The sequence below is a fragment of the Herpailurus yagouaroundi genome, unplaced genomic scaffold (genome assembly GCF_014898765.1).
Source record: "Herpailurus yagouaroundi ecotype Mexico unplaced genomic scaffold, PumYag 198, whole genome shotgun sequence".
In the NCBI taxonomy this organism is placed as follows: domain Eukaryota; kingdom Metazoa; phylum Chordata; class Mammalia; order Carnivora; family Felidae; genus Herpailurus; species Herpailurus yagouaroundi.
In genome coordinates this window covers 20446064-20467893 of record NW_024412429.1, presented here as the reverse complement: position 1 = coordinate 20467893, position 21830 = coordinate 20446064, and the positions used below count along the sequence as shown (strand labels likewise).

The 21830-nt window shown below is 36.6% G+C and overlaps 1 protein-coding gene across 7 annotated transcripts in view; it reads left to right on the top strand.

Annotated features, from left to right (window-relative positions):
* GRM1 (glutamate metabotropic receptor 1) overlaps window positions 1–21830 on the top strand; it is a 434400-nt gene that overhangs the window by 321444 nt on the left and 91126 nt on the right. The gene's annotated exons all lie outside the window — the stretch shown is intronic.

The following is a 21830-nucleotide window of genomic DNA, read 5'->3' as shown; positions in this document are numbered from 1 at the left end:
ATTACAACCTTTTATAAACATGTTTATGTTTGCATTTCATTCTGGAGTCAAGCTTAGGAAATATTTCCCTTTGTTCTTAGTTCTAAGAAAGATCAAAGGCTTATTTAACTTTTCTATTTGGAACTAATTCATGAACTTTATTGATCGTTTCTGCTACGGGAATCCTAGAATTTTATCGTTAATTTTTCTTTGGCAGTGTTTATGTTATCTGTGTGTGTATGCATTCATGTATATTTACTTTGCTCTTCAGTTTTAATGTCTGCATTTCTATGAAATTGGCTTCAATGTTATTGATGAACAACTAAACTTTTACTTCACGTATCATTCTTATCTAGTTGAGATCCTTGAATAGCAAGTGAATTGCATAGTCTTCTAATGAATATGCAGACACATTTATGAAAATTAATGTGCAGAAGTGAAATGAACCCTTCCATTCTATTGATAGCTACTCTTTCTATCACTTATTTTTACCTCTTCTAATTGGGTCATTTCAATGTTTTGGAAAGTTTTGATATTGCAGTTCATTTCCATAGAAACCTTTATTGAGCTTAATCTCAGATGTCACTATTTAAATAAAGAGTTTACATGCACTAGATTTTCAGTTTGAATATTAAGGGTCCTGAGCCCAGGCTGAATAATTTGCAAATCACTGTGGCTAATTAAAAAGTACTTCATGCACAGTCTACATCACTGCTTAATTAGTTGCGAATATCAAGGGATTGGAGAAAGTGTTGGAAAGGTACTAACCAAAACATCAAAGCCTGACTTCTAAAAAAATTAATCATTGTGAGGACAGTGGAGAGAATAGGTATAAAGCAAATCAAAGTCACTCTCTTCCAGTAAATGTCTTAACTGTTTATAGCATTTTTTTGCAGTGGCATAGGGCTTTATCCTTCCTGATGAGAATTGTGAAAATGATTCCATGGAAACTGCGAGAGCATTTGGAAGCGTAACCAACTGGAGCCAACACTGGTTCTGTTAATAATCTGCCACAAAACTTGAAGGACCTCATTTAATCTCTGAGTCAATTTTTGCAACTATAGCATGATAACACTTTCTACTTTACACAGGTGTGAGAATCAAATGAAGTAACACAAGTGAGATACTTCGCAAATCCTTACATAAGTGTAAAGTGTTGTTGTTAATATCGTGTCTTACAAGAAGGAAAATAAGATGTAGCGTGGATTACCTTGTTAAATATTATAGTTTTTGAAATTACAAATTTAGCATAACTATATGCCAAGATGTGGCAACTAGAAAAACAAGCACAGAACCCTTAATCAACCACCCTTATACAGTGCCAAAATGGATATTTTATTTTTCTCCTATCTAGGCTTTCACAATTTTTTTCTGATTATCAAAGTAATATGCAGTACTAAGTTTATCATATACAAATTGGAAATATAGAAAAACGTAAGAAAGATGAAAAGCATCAATAATTTTCTTTTATATAACACTATTAATTACTATTAATTTTTTGATGTATTTCTAGCAAATATACTGTTAAATTTTTGGTATATTTTTATCTATATATACTTATAAATCATATAGCTAATATTTTTTATATTGCTTTTAGAATGAATACTGCCTTTTCTTTACATTTATGAATTTCTTTGTCACTGATTTCTTTCACTCATTTTTTTTTCCATTTTTTAAAATTTTATTTGAGAGAGAGAGAGAGAGGGTTCAAGCAGGGGAGAGGGGCAGAGGGAGAAAGAGAGAGAATCCCAGGCAGGCTCCATACTCAGTGCAAAGCCCAGCACATGGGTTCAATCTCACAACCCTGGGATCATGACCTTACCTGAAATCAAGAGTTGGGTGCTCAACCGACTGAGCCACACAGGAGCCCCAATTTCTTTTATTCTTAATTGCTATATAACATTGTGCAGACATATAAACTCTAATTTATTTGACCATCTCATTCTTCTGACACATCTAGGCTGTTTTCAGTTCTTTATGAGTTAAAAAAGCTGCAGAGAGGTATTAAAAAATTCTTCTCCCTAGTCCTCACCTTACTCTTTTCTCATTTTGGATAATTTTCTTAAAATATATTTCCAGAAGTTGAAATCCTCAAATGATATGAATACTTCTAAGAAAATAAGAGGTTCCAAAAGGCAACTCCCACCAGCACCACTTGCAATTCTATGGACTTTTTTCATTTTCTTTTGCATAGTTATAATCATAGTGTGCCTATAATACTGTATCTTTTTTTCAGTTAAGATTCTACTTTACTTTTGATGTTGTTGCATAATCTTTATAATGACCATTTTAATAGCTCCATAATATTCTACCCAATGAAAATATTATAATTACTTAGTCATTCTTATATGACTGGACATTTAGGTTGCTTCCAATTGTTTTTCTTACAAAACAAAACAAAACAAAACAAAACAAACCAGTGAATATGGTACAGAGTTTTCATGATTGTTGTTGTTACTACTTTTGGATTGTTCCCTCACTATAGATTCCTAAATATATAATTATATTTAGAATATGACAATATTTGGGTTCCTTAAGTACATGTCTTACCATTGTCTTGAAATATGGCAATATCAAGATTTGCTGTGGTTAGCAGTATATCAACTGAATGAGTTCACTTTGTCCTCACTGACCTTTTTCACAATCCAATGAATTTATGGCCATAATTCTTTACTTTCTGTCCTTATTCTTTATAGCAACTGGGAACAGGAGGACATAATGCTTTTTAAAGCTAGTATATCTTTCCTTGTAGTTGGCTATTATTGAAAACATAATGAAAGTATTTGGATGGTATCTGTAATACTCATCAACAGTTCAGGACTATTAATATAATGATAGATAGTCTGATGTGACAAAATTTCAAGACTTCCAAGCATGAGTACTCTTTTTTTTTAATTGAGATATAATTGACATATAAAATTAGTTTCTAGTGTACAACACAATATTTGTTATCTGTATATGTAGTAAAACCATTACTCTAGCATCCTTTATCATCCATTATCACTATATATATCACATTTTCTTTATCCATTCATCCATTGAAGGATACTTAGATTGCTTCCATGTCTTGGCTATTATAAATAGCTTCAATGAACATAGGGGTGAATACATTTTTTCAAGATAGTGTGTTTGTTTCCTTGAGATAAACACCCAGAAGTGGAATTGATGCATCATATGATAGTTGTATTAACTTTCTGAGCAACCTCCAGGCTGTTTTCCAGAGTGGCTGCACCAATTTCCATTCCCACAAACAGTACGTAAGGGTCCCCTTTACTTCACATCCTCAGCAGCATTTGTTATTCTTTGTCTTTTTGATAATAGCCATTCTAACAGGTGTAAAGTGATATCTCATTGTAGTTTTGATTTGTATATCCCTGATGGTTAGAGACGTTGAGCACCTTTTCACGTACCTATTGTCCATCTGTATGTCTTCTTTCAAAAAATGTCTGTTCAGATCCCCTGCCCCTTTTTTCATCATTTTTTTTTTTGCTATTGAGTTGTATGAGTTCTTTATTCATTTTAGATATTAACCTCTTATCAGATATGAAACTTGCAAATATTTTCTCTTTTTCAGAGATTGGCTTTTCATTATGTTAATTGTTTCCTTTGCTGTACAAAAGCTTTTTGGTTTGATGTAGTCCCACTTATTTATGTTTGCTTTTGGTATCAAAATCCAAAATATCATTATTACCAAGACTTTCTTTTAGCAGTTTTATGGTTTCGGGTCTTATGTTCAAGTCTCTCAAGTTTTTTCTGTGTGCATTTATAGTGTAATATCATAGTCCAATTTAATTCTTTTACATGTGGCTGTCCAGCTTTGCCAACACCATTTATTGAAGAGACTAATATTTCCCCAAACCATGGGTACTCTTCCCCCAGCTTGGAGACTGTCACTCACAATTTTTAGATTGGTACTAATTTTTATAACATATTTGCCTCATGAGTAGGTTTCAGTGGAACTTCCATTTTGAATCAACTTACCGTGTGAAGTGGGATAAGATGGGTCTAATATAATTTGACCCAGATTGAGATAGTTTCTTATTTACTACAGCCTATAAGGTCCTAGGGTAATAACTTCTCTATACTTTCGGAAGCTTGACTCCAATGCCAGTATGCACTCTTGAAGAATATCATTTGCCTTTACCCAAGAAATTGGTATATTAATTAGATTTTGTGGAATGCTTCACAATTTTCCACCCCTCCCTGTATCCATTCTCTTTGAAATCTGACTTTGCAGCTCCTCCCATTATGAAGTAGAATTTTGTTCCCTGCTTTTTGAATGTTGATTGAATTTATAGCTTATTCTAAGTCTAGGTTTTAAGAGGCTTGACCTACTATTGTTCTCTTTCTTGGGATCTTCCCTCAGCTATATATATATATATATATATATATATATATATATGCCTTCTAGAATATGAGAGAGAACTTAAAGCAAAAACAGGATGATCTCTTAGTTGAGGTCATACTGGCTAAACTAGTCTCCAGCCAATACACTCGCTGACTGTTGACATATAAGTGAGCCCAACCGAGATGAGTCATGTCCAACCCAGAGCAACAGAACTTCCTATTGACCCCCAGATTCATGAACTAAATAAATACCTGTTGTTTTAAGCCACTAAGGCTTGGGGTGGTTTGTTATGCAGCATTATTGTGGCAATAGACAATAGAGCAATAGCTGATTTAATTTAGGGAACATAATTTCTCAACCCAATGCAGAATTCTAAATCTTATCCCCCTTCAGGAGGAATGATACAATATTGTACCCTATATCTGGTGAACGAAACCAAACATTTTTATAAATTCTTCAGTGAAGAAGATTTAAAGCCTCCTGATCCAAGGCAGTAAGACTATTCTACTTCAAAATTCTGGAAGTGCTAACAAATGGGGCACAGTTATAGCTGAGACAAACCAATAGCTTCAAAACCTAAAAGTCATAGGTTCTCACACAGTGCTGGTAGAAATTGCTTAATGGAAATATGTTACAAATCTTTAGATGTTGTCTTCGATACAGCAGTTTGGGGTGCTATAACAAATTAGCATAGACTTGGTGGCTTAAACAACAAATATTTATTTCTTACAGCTCTGGAGGCTAGAAAGTCTAAACTCAAGGACCTGCATGGTAGGGTTCTAGTGAAAAGCCTTCTTCCTGGTTTCCTTACATGATGGAGAGAGAAAAGAAACAAGCTCTTCTCCTGTAAGAGCACGAATCCCATCCTGAGAGTCTGAGGTCTCTACCCTCAAGACCTAATTACCTCCTTAAATCATATCTCCAAATATCATCACAATGGGGATCAGAGTTTAAAGATAAAAATTTGGAGGGGACACAAACATTCAGTCTATAGCAGATGTGTTTTGTATCTTTTGGTTGAAAGAATAAACATGAACTGACCTTCTGGGCATTACACTTTCTCAGAAAACCTCATTAGTTATCACACATAGATGAAGCTCTGAAAATAATATCATACTATAAGCACAGTCTTGGTCTGCTTATCTCCTAATACTTTTGACCTGTCCTGTCAACTGTAGTACCTACTAACCAAGTGTAATTGTTTATATTTAAATTTAAATTAGGAGTGACTGGGTGGCTCAGATCGTTGAGCGTTACACTCTTGGTTTCTACTCAGGTCATGTTCTCGCGGTTCCTGGGATCAAGCCCCGCGTTGGGCTCTGTGCTGGCAGAGTGGAGCCTGCTTGGGATTCTCTCTCTCTCTCTCTCTCTCTCTCTGTCTCTCTTTCGGCCCTTCCCTGCTCATGCTTTCTCTCTCAAAATTAATAAGTAAATATTACAAAAAATAGAAATTGACATTAATTAAAATAAAATGAAATGAAATGAAATACTCATTTTCTCAGTTTTACTAGGCACATTTTGTGTATCAACACCTGCATGTGGCTAGTGACTACATCTTGCATAGCACAGATACACAAAGAAATTCCATTATAACAGAGAGTACTATTGAACAGTGTTGCATTCTATTTTCTAACCCCATAAATGCAAGTTTGGTTGTTTCTATGGTTATTTGGATCTTATTCCCAAGCTAGTGCTTGCAGCATGATCAACTTGCTGAATATCCCGACTACAACAGCTGAAAAATGTTATAAGCCAAGACTTCCATTTTTCTTGGTGATTCCCGCAGATCCTCCAACCCAAATAGGGCATTCTGGTTCCTACAAAGAGCAGGTGTGTCTTCATTCACCTATTAAAATTCAATATAGTTCCTCCTTGCATGTCATTTTAATAATTGAATAGATTTATAGAAACATGTACATGTTCTATCATTCAAAGACATGAAGGTTGATGTAGGGACATCCTTTTAGTTTATACACATCTTGATTCTGTTCCCAAAGGACTTGAATAATTTTTAGCATCAAGAAGATGTAGACTTCAGGTATAAATATGGATTTTTTTGAGGCCTCCAACACTTATTGAAGCAGTGACCTATTACTGTTTTACATTTTAATAGAAAAATTTAATTTACAATTATGCAATGTTGGATATGCTACTGAACCTTTCGCTATGTAAACCAGTTACTTATAGATTCTCCTAAGGTTTATGTACCTGTTATTAATAAATTTGGTTTTGTTTACTAATAAATAAATTAGATCACTTTCTCCCTATTAAACAATTTATATATTTCCAAAATTGAATGCTCCCTCTTACGGTCAAGCCTAACTTCTGAATGAATTTGAGAATGAGTGTTTTTAATGATTAAAATATAGACCATTCTTTTTTTTCATTTTTTTAATGTTTATTTATTTTTGAGAGAGAGAGAGAGAGAGAGAGAGAGAGAGAGCAAGAGTAGGGAGGGGCAGAGAGATAGGGAGACACAGAATCCAAAGCAGGCTCTAGGCTCTGAGCTGTCAGCACAGAGCCCGATGCAGGGCTCAAACTCATGAATGTGAGATCATGACCTGAGCTGAAGTCAGACTCTTAACTGACTGAGCCACCAAGGCACCCCAAAATCTATGGCCATTCTTAATAAAGAGTTCACCTTGGCATAAAAGAGTAGTATGTATTTAGATATTCCCAAATGGCTACATATGGGTTTTCTATATCCTATAAGTTGTACTGCTTCTCACCAGGAGAATAGTTTTGCATTTCTTGTCTTGTGCACACTTTCCGCTAAGAAAACTCACATGAAGTAAAGTCATAATTTCAGCTATCATAAGAGGTTGCAGTCTTTTCATGATGGGTAAACCAAACATACTTGGAGAATGGCCCATTTACTTTTTCCCCTTATTTGTATATTTTTGCTGAGGTATAATTAACATATAGCAAACTGCACTTATTTAAAATGAACAGTTTGACAAATTTTGACATGTGTATATGCCAATGAAGTCACCACCACAATCAAAACAATGAATATATCACTCCTCAAATTCCTTTGTGTCTCACTGAAAATTCCTCCTTCCAGCCACTCCCAACCCTCTCCTCCCTCCTATTCACAGGCAATTTTCTCTCACTCTAGTTCATTTGCAATTTCTACTCTTTTATATGAATGGAATTGCTGTGAACTCTTTTCTGTCTGCATTCTTTCACTCAGCTCAATTATTTTGAGATTCATCATTGTATTACATATATCAACAACTCATGTTTTCAAATTACTGAGCAGTGTTCCATTATCTGGACATAACACAATTTATTTACCCATTTACCTGGTAATGGTCACTTGAATTGTTTCCAATTTTCGGTTGTTACAAACCAAGCTGCTAAGAACATCCATGTACAATCTTCATATAGACCTATTACTTTCTTTTCTTTTGGAGCAAATCCTAGCTGTGGAATGCCTGGATCCTGTGGGAGGTGTATGCTTACATTCTTTTATTTATTTTTTGGTCCAATTCAGCATGGAGATATATGATTGGGAAACAGTGTTATAAAGGGATCAAACACTGAAACGGTAAATGGGTTGTTAGAATTCAAGAATCAGTGAGACTTTTGAACTCCTTCTTGGGGAGTATGTTCCATCATTTCATTATTTCTGCTATGTGGAGATAATGATAAAGATTAAGGGGATATTCTATAGTCATATCATGAACCAAGTCTTGGTTCATGGGCCTATGTCAATGTCATGTCATAATCATAAAAGACCGCTCTATTCACTAATTGACCTTTCTCTGGAGTAGCACTGACTGGTAAACAACATAGTTGTGGCCACAAATTCCTATAAAATTTGATGGGCCTCCATGGGTACTACATAGGACAGGTATTAAAATTTGTGAGAAATATCAGTAAATTGAATCCATAGGGACTTACCTCAAATAGATCTGGTCTAATACTCTAATCAACTGGATACTATTATCCAATCCATTTGGATAAATTAACAGCCCAGACCCTAAGATGATATGAAGAAGAATTTTGTCCTTTAGAGCAGTGGTTCTCAAGTCTGGCTTATTAAAGTCATCATGAAAGCTTTTAAAAAGGCACTTCAATTTATGTTACAGAAATGTCTTAATAAACACATAGCAAGTTTTGTTTGGAAAAAAGAAAAAGGTACTTCACTGTACCAAGCTGGATCCCACGCCACACCAACTGAATTAGAATTTCTGCAGTGGAGCTAAGCACTTATGTTAAGGACAGGCAGAAATTCATACTTAAAATTTATGAGCCTTTTAGCTCTTTTTTTAATTTATAAAATTTGGAATCATCTGTCATTGTGTAAGTTGAGAGCTTGCCAAGGTTTTGGCTGTGGCAGCTGCAACAGCTAATGAGAATTTAGTAATTTCTAATGCTGAATCAATCTCTTCCATTTGTTTTATTTATTTATTGGTAGGCTTGTTTGAAGCATTAGCATTCCCAAAGCAATAAGTCATGGCTATATACTATGTTTCTTTATGTCCAGATTGGGCAATTACTAGATGTATTAATTTTCTATTGCTGCCACACAAATTACTATAAAGTCAGTGCCTTAAAACAACACAAATTTATTATTGTACAGTTCCATAGGCTAGAATTCAGACAAGGGTCTCACTGGGCAAAAATCAATCAGATGTCAGCAGAAATTCATTCCCTTAGGAAGGCTCTATGGGAGAATCTGTGTCTTGCTGTTTTCTAACTTCTAGAGACCAGCCATTCTTTAGTTAATGTCCCCCTTCCTCCTTATTCAAAACCAGCAATATTGCATCTCTCAGGACCCTGCTTCCATAGTCACACATTTCCACCACAGCTAGGGAAGATTCTCAGTTTTTAGGGACTTGTGATTAAATTAGGCCTACCCAGATAACCAAAGATAATCTGCCCATTTCAATGGGAATCTGCAAAGTCCTTTTTGCCACGTAGCTTAATTTATCCACAGGTTCCAGGCTTTAGGATTGTGGGTATTTTTGTGGATCTGTTATTCTGTCCATCACAGTAGATGTTTAGACAGAGTAAGGGATTAGCCTCTCTAAGCCCTTTCTATTAGCTACTTCTTTAGCTCTTTTGCAGCAGACCTCCCTTTATTAACTAACAGCTGTCATGAGAAAAAGAATGTAACTCTTTAGGAACACATTTAAAAACCCAGTTTCATTGTGTTTCTGTGAAAAGCAAACATCTAGAATGTTGAGGACCTGTGCCTCTAGCTGACCAGAATGGTATCTAAATGCACGGAGACCTTCCTTTACATTTCCCTAATCCTTGTTTTTTTAGTTTGCATTGCTGGGGGTTATTCTTCTACACCTGTGAATTGAAAACATCGTAATCACTTTGCTCTTACCACAGAGAGACAGAGAAATCGTTTTCTTGGTAATTCAACTTTTTGTATGGCCACGATTAGGGATGTGTCCTAGGACAGATATTCTTTGTCCATCTCTCAATTCAGTCCATGGGAATGATTTTCATCTCTTTCCCACAGACATACATCAAGATGTCAGACCTTCTCCAGGAGTCTGGCTCCATTTTAGAGCTAGAGCCTGACTAGGGTCTCAGTCTTCTCTCTCTTTGCATTTTTCTTCATTGGAAAGATTAATGGGTGCCAAATTAATACCTTCAGCAATTTCATCACAAAAATAAGAGTTTTGGTTTGGTCCTTGCCATGAGGCTGAGTTTTCATTTGTTCTTTGTAGGATGAAGATCTTCTCAGTTTTACCTTTTAAGAGTTGGAGGTGAGAGGCAATTCCATTTTTATCTCTGAACATTTAATTTTCCTACCTCCTTGCCTCAATGTGTAAGCTCACTTGATAAAATATCTGCCTTCCAAGTGATTACAGGTGACAATGTTACTGAGTGTTTTGCCACTGACGAATAATGGACTTATGTCCTTTTAGACCCAGGTCACAGTTTCCTCACCATCTGCTGTCTCGTTTTATAAGCCTCATATTTAATGATTCATTGTCATTTTTATTGTTGTTATAGCTATTCCCCTACTTTTAGGTATCAATTTCCTTTTTTGGTAGGCTAGGTGAGGATACACTGTTATAACAGATGACCCCTAACTGAATATTTTACAAGAAGAAATAATTATTTCTTGTTCATCCCACATGCTCATGTGTTAGTTAAGAGACTGCTCCATGTGTTCTGTACTGTGGGACCAAGGCTAATAGACCAGCTTCTATGTGGAACATTGATAATTGTGGTAAGGGCACAGAACATAACCAATGTGATCTGGATTTAAAGCTTCTGCTAAAAGTTGTACATGTCATCTCAGTACCATTTCATTGGCCAAAGCAAGTCCTAAGGTTCCGCCAAATGTCAATGGAGAGAAGATATGTAATCTATCCTAGGGGAAAGACATCTTATATTTATGGGTAATAAAGTTTATGATAATATTCAATCAAAACTAGCACTACAGTTGTTTATTTATGAAGTGCAACCGTATATGGTTAGAGTTTTTGGAATTTAAACTCAATTCAATCTTTAATTGTCAGAATTACCTTCTCAAAATGTCATGGAACATTTTTGCCAAAGAGAAAGAGAAATTCCTTTCTTTGCTAGGGGCTAAATTAATTGTAGGAAATTTTTATTAAGACAGTGAATGAAAGACTCAGAACTCCAAGACCGAGAGACATCAGCCAAAATGGCTTGTCAACAAAATGCCTTTCTTTTCTGATCAAGGTAAGATTAAGTAATAATTAGGCACTACTATGCTGAATTTCATATTTCTGATAGTGAAGGCTTCTTTATTTAATGGCTTTGGAACTGGAACTTATTCCTATCTTAGGAAGGGCTAAAAGAGAGGGATTCATGCATAGTCAGACATAGCAAACTACTCTCTACTTTAGGATCCAACCTCCCATGTTTAACCTATAAAGATCAACACTCATGGACAGTTTCAGGATTTCCTTTCTCACGTGTGGGGCATGATAGGTCAGCATTACCTCTTAACAACACATAAAGTTCTTGCAAAAAAAAAAAAAAAGACCAAATGTGCAGAAATTCTTATAGCACAAATGGCATTGAAGATCTCAGTCTTATATTTCCTCCTTTTTAAGAGATTAATTTACATCATCTCCTGGGAATAAAATATCCTCAGCCTTACTGCACTATGCTATCTTAGTGACACTTTTCCAAGTCTATGTGTTCAGAGGGTAAGAAGACACTGTCATGTAGTGAATGGCTAAGAACCCCCTATCCTGGGCGCCTGGATGGCTCAGTCAGTTGAACGTCTGACTCTTGGTTTTGGCTCAGGTCATGATCTTCTGGTTCGTGAGTTCAAGCCTTGCTCTGCCAGTGCAGAGCCTGCCTGATATTCTCTCTCCCTCTCTCTCTCTCTCTTGCTCTCAAAATAATCAAATAAACTTTAATAAATAAATAAATAAATAAATAAATAAATAAATAAATTTTAAAAGAGAATCCTCCGTTCTCTGCTTCAGCCCTCTCTACAGGATTATGCAAAGGTCCCTGGCACACTATTTTTAAGCATTATATTTTTTTAAATTCCTAAAATAATATGTGAAAATTAGTGTCATATTAACTTTTATCTTATTAACACTGAGGCTGAATGTCTTCTCAACTTTTGTAATACTTAACAATTTTTTTAGCTTCCACACCTTCTTTACTGTGTTGTCAGATTACCCTTTCTTGAAGTTAAAATATTTTTAAATTCTTAGTATAAAACTTGTACTTCCTTTACACAATAAAAGAAATCAATCCGTGCCTTTGAGTCCTCAAAACCACATCATTAGTGACTTGTTCAGTTTGTAGGTAAGTTTAGGCCATAAGACCATAAGTTTTAGACTCTATAGTGATGTGAACAAGTTCGGGAAGTGGTTACATAGCTATTGGAATGGAGTTTGTTGAACAGAAAGCATACAAACCAAAGCTAAGTTCTGTTTTTGAGGATATACCTATGTGTCATCATTTTTTAAGAAAGTAAGATGGATAAATAATAATAAAAATACAAACACGTGCAAACAAAGAAGGTACAAACTTTCAATAAATAAGTCATGAGAATGTAATGTACAGCACATGACTATAGTTAATAATACTGTGTTACACATTTGAAAGGCACTAAGGCAGTAGATCTCACAAATTCTTATCACACACACACACAAAGAAAAAATGAATCAGGATATAGGATGTAGGAACTGTTTAGGAGTATTCCAGTTATTTGGAACAGCCTATAAAGACTAAAGACATTATGAAAAACTGTACATAAGGCTAGACTATTTAACTAAAGGGTTAGGCATACATATCTATATGTTTTATGCATTAATATCTAGATTTCTCCTGGTAATTATTTAAGGCAATCTACAAAACTTCTAACCATGTATGTGACTTTTTGTCAAATGAATTGAAAATAAATATTCCTGGAAGTTAGCCATGGTATAAAATAAGGTGCCTTATATGTGGCCTTGGTTTTTTTAATACACTTTTTTTTTTTTAATTTTTTTTTCAACGTTTTTTATTTATTTTTGGGACAGAGAGAGACCGAGCATGAACGGGGGAGGGGCAGAGAGAGAGGGAGACACAGAAATCGGAAACAGGCACCAGGCTCTGAGCCATCAGCCCAGAGCCCGACGTGGGGCTCGAACTCACGGACCGCGAGATCGTGACCTGGCTGAAGTCGGACGCTTAACCGACTGCGCCACCCAGGCGCCCCTAATACACTTTTTTTTAAAGAATAGTTTTAGGTTTATAGAAAAACTGAGTAGAGGATAGAAGCTATATTTCCCCACAATCAGTTTCCTATATTATTAACATGCTACATTTGTGTACTATATTTGTTACAATTAATGAGATAATATTGACACATTATTATTAACTAAAGTCCATATTTTATTCAGAGTTTCTTGATTTTTATCGAATGTCCATTTTTTTTCTGTTCCAGGATGCCATCCAATAGAGAGCACACTGCATTTAATCATCCTGTCTCCTTAGGCCCCTCTTGACTGTGACAATTACAACATGACTCTTTAAAATACGAAATTTTGTAGAATAAGGGTAGGGGAAAATCAAATAAAGTCAAAGATATGATAAGAGAGAAAATGATACATCTTATGAGATTATGTTCTATGACTAGAGATGGGCATCAAATACGGTTTCAACCCACAGTGTCCAAAAGATACAAATACATCAGTTGTTTATGATAATTCATCCTGGTAGAAAGTCCCGCGATAACTTTCTCCTGGGGCCATGATTAAGACTTTGTAATGTCCTGAACACTTTTCTTAACATTATGTTTATGGAAACTTTAAACATAGCTTATTAAGGCTATTTCCTGTAACATCTTAAAGGTGGGCCAAGGTCATGATGACTAAGTACCTTTCAGGTATAGGAGGAGGGATGGCAGTGGGGTCAAAGCAGTGCAGCTATCCAAGCCCACTGGAGGATTGAATACTTCCCCTAAATAGCTCTTCCTACAGGGCTCTTCCCCAGGTTTCCAGGGAGAATCAGATAATTCAGGGTGACCCACCTCACCCCAGTCTTTCCCCAAGTTCCCCTTTGATGAAGACACACAAAAGACTTTAAACATGGGTACGTGAAGAGAAATCTCCACTGGAGGATTTAGAGTAGGATGACTAAAGGTCAGGTAGTTGTTGAAGCTGGTGGAAGGATGAGGGCTGGATTTTGACAGGCAAGTATTCCAGGCACCTCACAGATTGAGGGATAGTGCCTGCTGTCTTTTCCTGCTTCACGCTGCATTTGTTCATCTTGGTTAGGGGCCGCTGCTCATAAAAATAAACTATATTCTCTTTGGCCACATCTGTGTACAGTGCAAGATGGCCAAACATTTGAAGCTACCTTCTTTATGCGATTATAGTATGCCAGAAACGAGATGAGATTTTCTGTAATCACAATTACTTATATTGTTCTCTAGATTTAGAAATTCTCTGTGGACAGTATTCCTAATTAAAGCATTGCTACAATTAAAATAGAAGTGTGACCTACTGTCCTTAAGCTTCTTTAAAATACCACACACACACACACCCTACTCCTACGCTAGCCTAGTTCTGTACAGTAGGATTAGTAGACCCCTATTTGATTTCTAACTTTACTCCTCTATATGTGTGACTTTGGAAAATGTTTCTAACATTTTGCAGCCTTAGTTGCTTCATCCATAATATGGGAAGTATATACCAATGATAAAGGGCAAAGATTAAAATTAAATGAAATAAGTTATGTGATGCTCTTATATAAATATTTAGATAGTAATATTGTATTAATGATTGTTATCTCTTTATGTATACATAAATATATATTTAAGACCATTTACTTACCTACACACAATATATGATATCCCTTATATATAATAATTTTTAAATCATTGTATCTTTTCTATGTTTGTCAAAAAGTTTAAATGTTATTTCTTTCTGTTCTTTTGAATTTTCCATCTTCCAAGTTATCATAAATATTCACAAGCTTCAAGGATACTGAGCTTAGGGGAATATTAGTGCTTTTGAAAGGTTGGAAATGTTATTCCAAAGTTTATTTTATTTCATACCTGAGAAAAAAGTATCCCATGACTTCAAGAAGGATACTAGCGTGGATCTCAGTGACCTTTCATCTCCAGTAGGTTAGGTGAGGCCAACGGCATGGGGCAGACTAACCTGCCCATCCGGTGGTAAATACCACATCAGTGGTTTCAATATGGACCCTCCCAGCCCCACCTCACCCCACCTTGGACCATCTCTTACCTGTTCATCTTTGAATTCTCCCTGAAGAGTCTCTGTATTTCTTACAGTGATTGTCAAACTTCTCTCTTAAACCATACTTTCCTTAAAAGTTGTGAAAGTGGGTACACTTTTGCATTCTCTCCCTCACCAAGCACAGTGACAAAGTGAGTGTGTAATACACTGAGTTGAATGAATGGATGAAGGATGAGATTGGACACCACTCAGAGATTCCCTGGCCCAATTATCTTACTGCCTTGAAGCTCCTATTACTTATTATATGACCAGTGCTTTCTTGGATGGACACATGTCACTACCTTGAATGGCGCCACAGGTTCCATAGTGGAGGACAGGGCCCTAAGGAATGAGCTCACACATTTTGTGGAGAACTAGGACTCATAACAATTATGATTTCTGTGATGTCCTTTTTTCTTGACTGAAGTAGGGTATTGTGGAGAAAGGGCATCATGAAGGCAATGATAAGAGTTTGGATGCCTCAGAAGGAGTGAACAGAGATATACAGTTATAGAGAGAGGCACCAAAAGTGAATATCCTCAGACTTTCAAACATAACTTTTCAATGATTTCCCTACAAATTATTTCTCAAATTTTCCAAGAGTTCTTCCTGACCAGCCTGCCATGTCAATGTTAAGGAAACTTTTTACTAGTTTCAGGAATAAAAACAGTGCAAAACTATATAAACTTACAAAGCTGGTTTACCAAATTGGGTAGCAGGAAGTTTCTTGAATGAAAAAGGAAACACTGTATGGTCATGACTAAACAACTGAGGAATGCTGTGCATACCTTCAAATCTGCTAGTTGGGAAGGAAAATTTTGAAGATTCATGATGCATTGGTTTCCACTTTTCCTGTGAATAGGACTTTTGTATGTTGTTTTAGATACAATCATTTTATTAAGTTTGGGATATAACTCAGGAGACAGAGAAGTTTCCAGAGAGAATCTGTATCTTTTTTGTTTTTTGTTTTTGGATGACTTTTCTTTTTTAATTCAGACTTTTTTTTTCTTTTGAGAAGTTTTAGGTTCACAACAAAATTAAGAGGAAGACACACAGATTTCCCCACGTACTTCCTGCCCCCACACTGCCTGCCCCATTGTCAACATCCCCCAGCACAGTGGTAATATTTCTTATAACTGGTGAACCTATACTGACCCATCATTATCACCCAAAGTCCATAGTTTGCATTAAGACTCACTCGTGGTGTTGTACTTTATGAGTTAAAGTATCATACAGAGTACTTTCACCGCCCTCAAAATCCTTTGTGCTCTGCCTATTCATCAACCCACCCCACTCCCCCCAGCCCCTGGCAACCACTGATCTTTTTACTGTTTCTATAAGAATCCATCTTACGTTCCCATCACCTTATCAAATTTGTTTTCACTTGTCTTTTTTACATTATAAATTTTATATCATGCATAACCACCCCTTAACATGTTATAGCTATGTTGTTGTTCTACTAAAATTTCAATTTTATCTCGGATTAGAAAATATCCTTTTTCTTCTTATTTGTTTCCCACTCTTACCAAATCTAAACACTGCATTGTCAGTCAGACATTATTCCCACTCTACTAATTACTTTATTTTACAACGCCCTTTTATTTAAAATTTCTTGATTTTTAGATCAGAACAAACAGGGCTTAACACATATATTCTATAACAAGGCAGGATCCACCAAGTATTTGGGGTTAAAGTAAATCTACCAGATGTTTATTCTGTGCTGTCATATCCCCAACACCATGTGAGTGCATAATGACATGCTATAGGGTGCAAAAGGTTAATAAACTGATATCTGTGCCAAAGAAGTTTATAGTCTAGTTGAGATGGTGGGACATATTCACTTGATTCAATTAAGTAACATGACCTGAGAATATATAACAACAATACAGGCTGAAATGATTATGTGCAAAATTGTGAGACACAGAAACTGACAAGAAAGGGAAGCCCATGCTATAAAAAATGTACTAATTGTGAAGTTGGGATTCACCCAGGAAGAGAGAGTACAGCCTTGCCTCTCAGGGGAGGGATTTTCAGAAAAGCAGCTGATGGGGGCTACCATCCTGGCAGAAGCTAGGCACCTCCTGGATTTCAAGGAGTTGCCAGGAATTCTCCATCACCTGTCCTGGAATGTTTGTTGCAATGTACTCATCCCAGAGTCCACTTAGAGCTGTGTCCCACCCACCCTGGCCATGGCCGTAAGGCTTGTACCAGCCCAGAGAGAACCTACCAGGGGAAGAAGAATCAATCTCTGTAGAATAAGACAATATTGTGTTTTTATACTGAGTATTTTTTCTAGCTGGAAACAGATAGTGAGCAAGAAACAATGGGAAAGGTATTGTATAAACCAAGGAACAGAAACTAGTTCACTATTTTGCATGTGTATGTGTCTGTATAAAGTCCCATTAGTAAATTCAGAAACCTGTCATAAGCAGAAGATGCAATTAACTGTTACCTAGAAAAGATTCCCTGTGCTTAGGACACATATAGAATGAATTTCCATCTCCAGTATGTGGCTTACTAGTTATGGAGCTGGGAGCAAGGTCAGTTTCTTCTGCTGTAAAATGAGAGTCTTAATGCCCTTTCCATAAGATTTGGAGGGAAGTAAGCAGAGTATAAATACATAGATTTCAGTTTGTCCCATTTTCTCTTAAAAAGAAGCTTCTAAACCTCATACATGTTTATTTTTGAAAATGATTTTGAGCTGGTGGTAAGTGGCATTAAAAAAATATAGTCTGGCCAACAACTGCTCTTGAAGCATGGCCTTAAAGTCAGCTGGTTCGTTGAAAAATGGGACTCCAGTGTGTGTGATGGCTTAGAAATCAGAAAAAATAATAGCCCTACAGTGGAGACAACACACTGGGTCCAATAAACATTTCAGAGAAATGAGCATTTCTTTATTTCTGAAATATTCAGAGTTAAGCATCCTTAGATCACTACAGTACTTATTGTGATGGTAGATTTTATGAAAGCTAGTTGTCTTCTCCATGGGGATCTCTTATCTACTTTCTGTAGATGACTGGAGGCTAAATACTCTATGCATATCAGCCAATGAGAGGTGTATTCATTTTCCACTGCTGCCTTGACACCTTATCACAAAACTATCAGCTTGGAATAATGCCACTTATTATCACACAGTTCTGTAGGTCAGAGGGCTCAGTGTAGCAAGGCTTAGTTGAGTCTTGCATTGCATCTCATAGGAAACAAGCTCATTTTGGTTGTAGGCTGATTTCTGTTCTTTTAGCTGTAGTTCTAAGGTCCCTATTCCTCTGCCACCTGTCAGCCAGCAGTTATTCCTGTAAGTTTCGTGCACACTTTTTCATGCTGTCCACATGGTCAGTCCGGCAAAGGTGGGCAGAGTCCCTCTCATGCTTCAAATCTCTCAAATTTATCCTTTTGGCACATTTCTCTGCTTTTAAGGCTTGTGTGGTTTAGATTGGGTTCACCTGGATAATCCAGAAAAAATCCCCTCATTTTTAAGACTCTAACCTTAATTATATCTTCAATGTATCTTTGCCATATAATATAACATTCGCGGGTTCCAGAGATTTGCACATCTGCAGGGGGCCATTCTGCCTATCAGAAAAATTAAAAGCTATTACTGTTTATCTATTTTCAGAGCATACTATATTTCTAAAAGACACTGTCTGATTTCAGTTAAGTGATCTTGGCAACACCTGCCATCTAATAGGCTTGGAATATAATCTCTCAGAGTAGTTGTTCCTGACATTTAGCAGACACTGATCTGCCTCAAATATGTGCTTACTTGTTTTGGATTCTCTCCTAACATGAGTGACAAGTGTTTCTCCCCATCCCTGTTATGGTTCTCAGTAGTGGGATCTATTTTCTACATTACTAAATAGGAAAAAAAAAAAGTGGTGTTTATTGATAACTATGCTGCATTAAACCTAAATATTTTTCTGTACATATTATTTGGGGCGATGGTCAGGAAAGGAATTAGAAATAGATTTTTCTACATTTCCTGGTAGTAATGTGAGCAAACATGGGTGCTAAATCATCTGTTGTCATTGGTAGGATTTAGCTGATAGGAGATACTCGGGTTTCCTGATGAAAGAACTTTCCTGTCACTGAGGACGTGTTGCTCCCAGGAAGGAGTTAAGCTCCTCCTCATATGGGGGCTAAAGATAGCTGCAATTGCTCTGAGTGAACCCAAAGAACCCAGAGACAAAAGCCTAAACCCTGAAGAGCTGATCCTTGTATCCATGTTTTATTACTGGTCATGTTTTTTGCCCTAGTTCTTCCCAATATTTATTTCCTTTAAGTCTAGAAAGACACAATGGGGTAAAGTGAAATCACACATTATTATTATAAAATGCTTGTTCTACAGGCTGACTTTCTCTTCTTTCTCTCTGGCTCACTTCTCCTTTAGCTATTTCACTGCTAATTAGGATTGCTAACAAGAATGAACAGAAGTAAAGAAGTGAAATACACAGGTACATCTGACCCTAATTACTAGCCCTAGTGTGGGGTTTGGGGAATGAGAAAGTGAAAACCAGTGACCTGAATGTTGGACTCTTTAGTCATCCTTGCTGGTCTCCAGAATGCCTGTGACAGTCATGGATAACGGAGTGGCCCCATTCTCAACCTATGGATGATCTTTAATACAAACATCTGGGAATAATTAGAATCCAAATTATTTTTTTAAATGATGAAGCTGGACCCAGAAACATTTGCTATCTGGTGCATAGCTACACAACATGAGCACCATGTAAATTTTCTTATACAATGTCTAGAAAGTTGACCCTATTTTTTTTTCCTGGATATATTTAGAGAAGTATAAGCCAGAATTACTGAGTTACAGTTACATTGGTCAGTATGAATAAGCTAAGACCAGAATGAAAATCTATACTCTCTCATACATGCTTCCCGCCAGCTCTTTCTAGCTGTGGAACTGTTCTAGAGAAAGTGGCGATGCTGTACTGGAATGGTTAGATGTGGTGAAAAGCACCTGATGTGTCATCACCTGCATTTTCACATGCTATTAGCGTGTCATGATGCCTTGTTTCCCACTAATAAATCACTATAAGCTTGAGGCCTTTGTCTTGACAACCTTATTTTCTCTCATCCCAAGAACATTCCACAGTCCTGGTGATAGATGACCAGACCTCATCTTTGCTTGAATTCCTGTGTAAAGAATTTTTCTTCATTTGAAAAGCTTTTCCCTTTGAAATTCAGCCAAAATTTAATGAGAAAACTTATCCATTATGCAGCCTTACTCTTAAAGCTAATATGAGTCTCCAGTCATGGAAATCTTGTACTACTATCTGCCTTAAGTTAGGAATAATTTAGAAATCGAATAAGAAATCCCTTTCATTGACATTTTGAAGATTAAATCTGATGCCTCTTGAACTTTGTTATGGCTTCATGAATATTGTAAGGCTTCAAAACTTGGCTGTGGTTTTAAAACTCATCCAAGAATGTCTTAATGGTGTTAAAACTCGTGTTTATGTAATATCCCTTCTTTCAACTGGTTTAAAGCACCTAGAACCTTGTTTGGGTCTATCTCCACGACATGCGTATAAGTTATTAAGTAGAAGGCCTCATTATCTCCATTTTATAAGGGGGATCCCTAAGGGTCAAGAAAGTGACAGAAAACTAATAAAGGACACATAATTCTCTAGTAGATACTTCCAGACTCTGAATCCCTCTCTGGGAAAGTTGTTTTCACTACTGAGTTTCCTCTTATTTGCATTACATTGTGTTAGCTGTGTATTCAACCCTTGACTTCTGCTTCAGCTGGTGCCTAGCTCCTGCAGCCCACTTCTCTTCATTTGCCCACCGACCTGATTTCTATCAATAAACATCTTTAAGTCCTGGAACATCACTATTACTCTTTACTCTTAAAGTGCATGAGATTCTCCCAGCATGCTTTGGGCCTCACAATGGAGGTGCTCTTTTTAGTGGATCTATGATGAAAGCCAGGAATCTACATATCAGTCCAAAGCTGATAGTAGTTGAGAAAATTGCCTCATAATCAGTCCTGATGTGGAATGGAAGAGTTGGAAAGATTTTTAGAATCTTGAGTTTATTAACTGTGGTCTAGTGGATTCCAAGCCACGTATCCTAACTAGTTTGAGTTCCTGAGAGGCAAAGCATGAAGCAGAGATTCTTTTGCTAATGATTTATTGAGTTGTATTCTTAAGAGAAGGAAAGGGCTGGAATCAGGATAGGGCTGGGGGATAAGCTATCAATTTCCCAGCTGGAGAGAAGTTTCAGTTTGATCCCATAAGTATGCTCTGGAATACAGATTGACCACAGAATTAACAAGGGGGAGGGCAGTTTTTGAACTTTAGAGTCAGTCAGTCATTTGGCTGAGTTCTTCTAGTGGGCAGAGGAAGTGGTGGGGAGTGCGGCCTTCCTGATGAGGCATTTCCAAGTTCTTTGAGAATAATTCTTCATAGAGGGAGATAGCTGGAGGGTGATATCAGCATATCAGGGCTATGAATATTCTGGCTGGGAAATGTGATCTAGGTCTGGCACCAACAGTATCTGCTACATCTCTCAACTCAACAAGAATCACCTTTACTCCCCCTAGTCTTGAATTCCAGCTTTATCATTTGCCCAATCCAATACTTAACTCTCCATATTTCTGTGTTTGAGTACCTTCCCTAGAAGTTCCTTGACCATAGTTCCTTAAAAACTTGTTCTGCCCTGGAACCTTCCCTGGAGCCTATCCATTAAAAGAGTACCATCTTGGGGTGCCTGGGTGGCTCAGTCAGTTAAGCTTCTCACTCTTCATTTCAGATCAAGTCATGATCTCATGGGTGTGGGATTGAGCCCTGTGTTGGGCT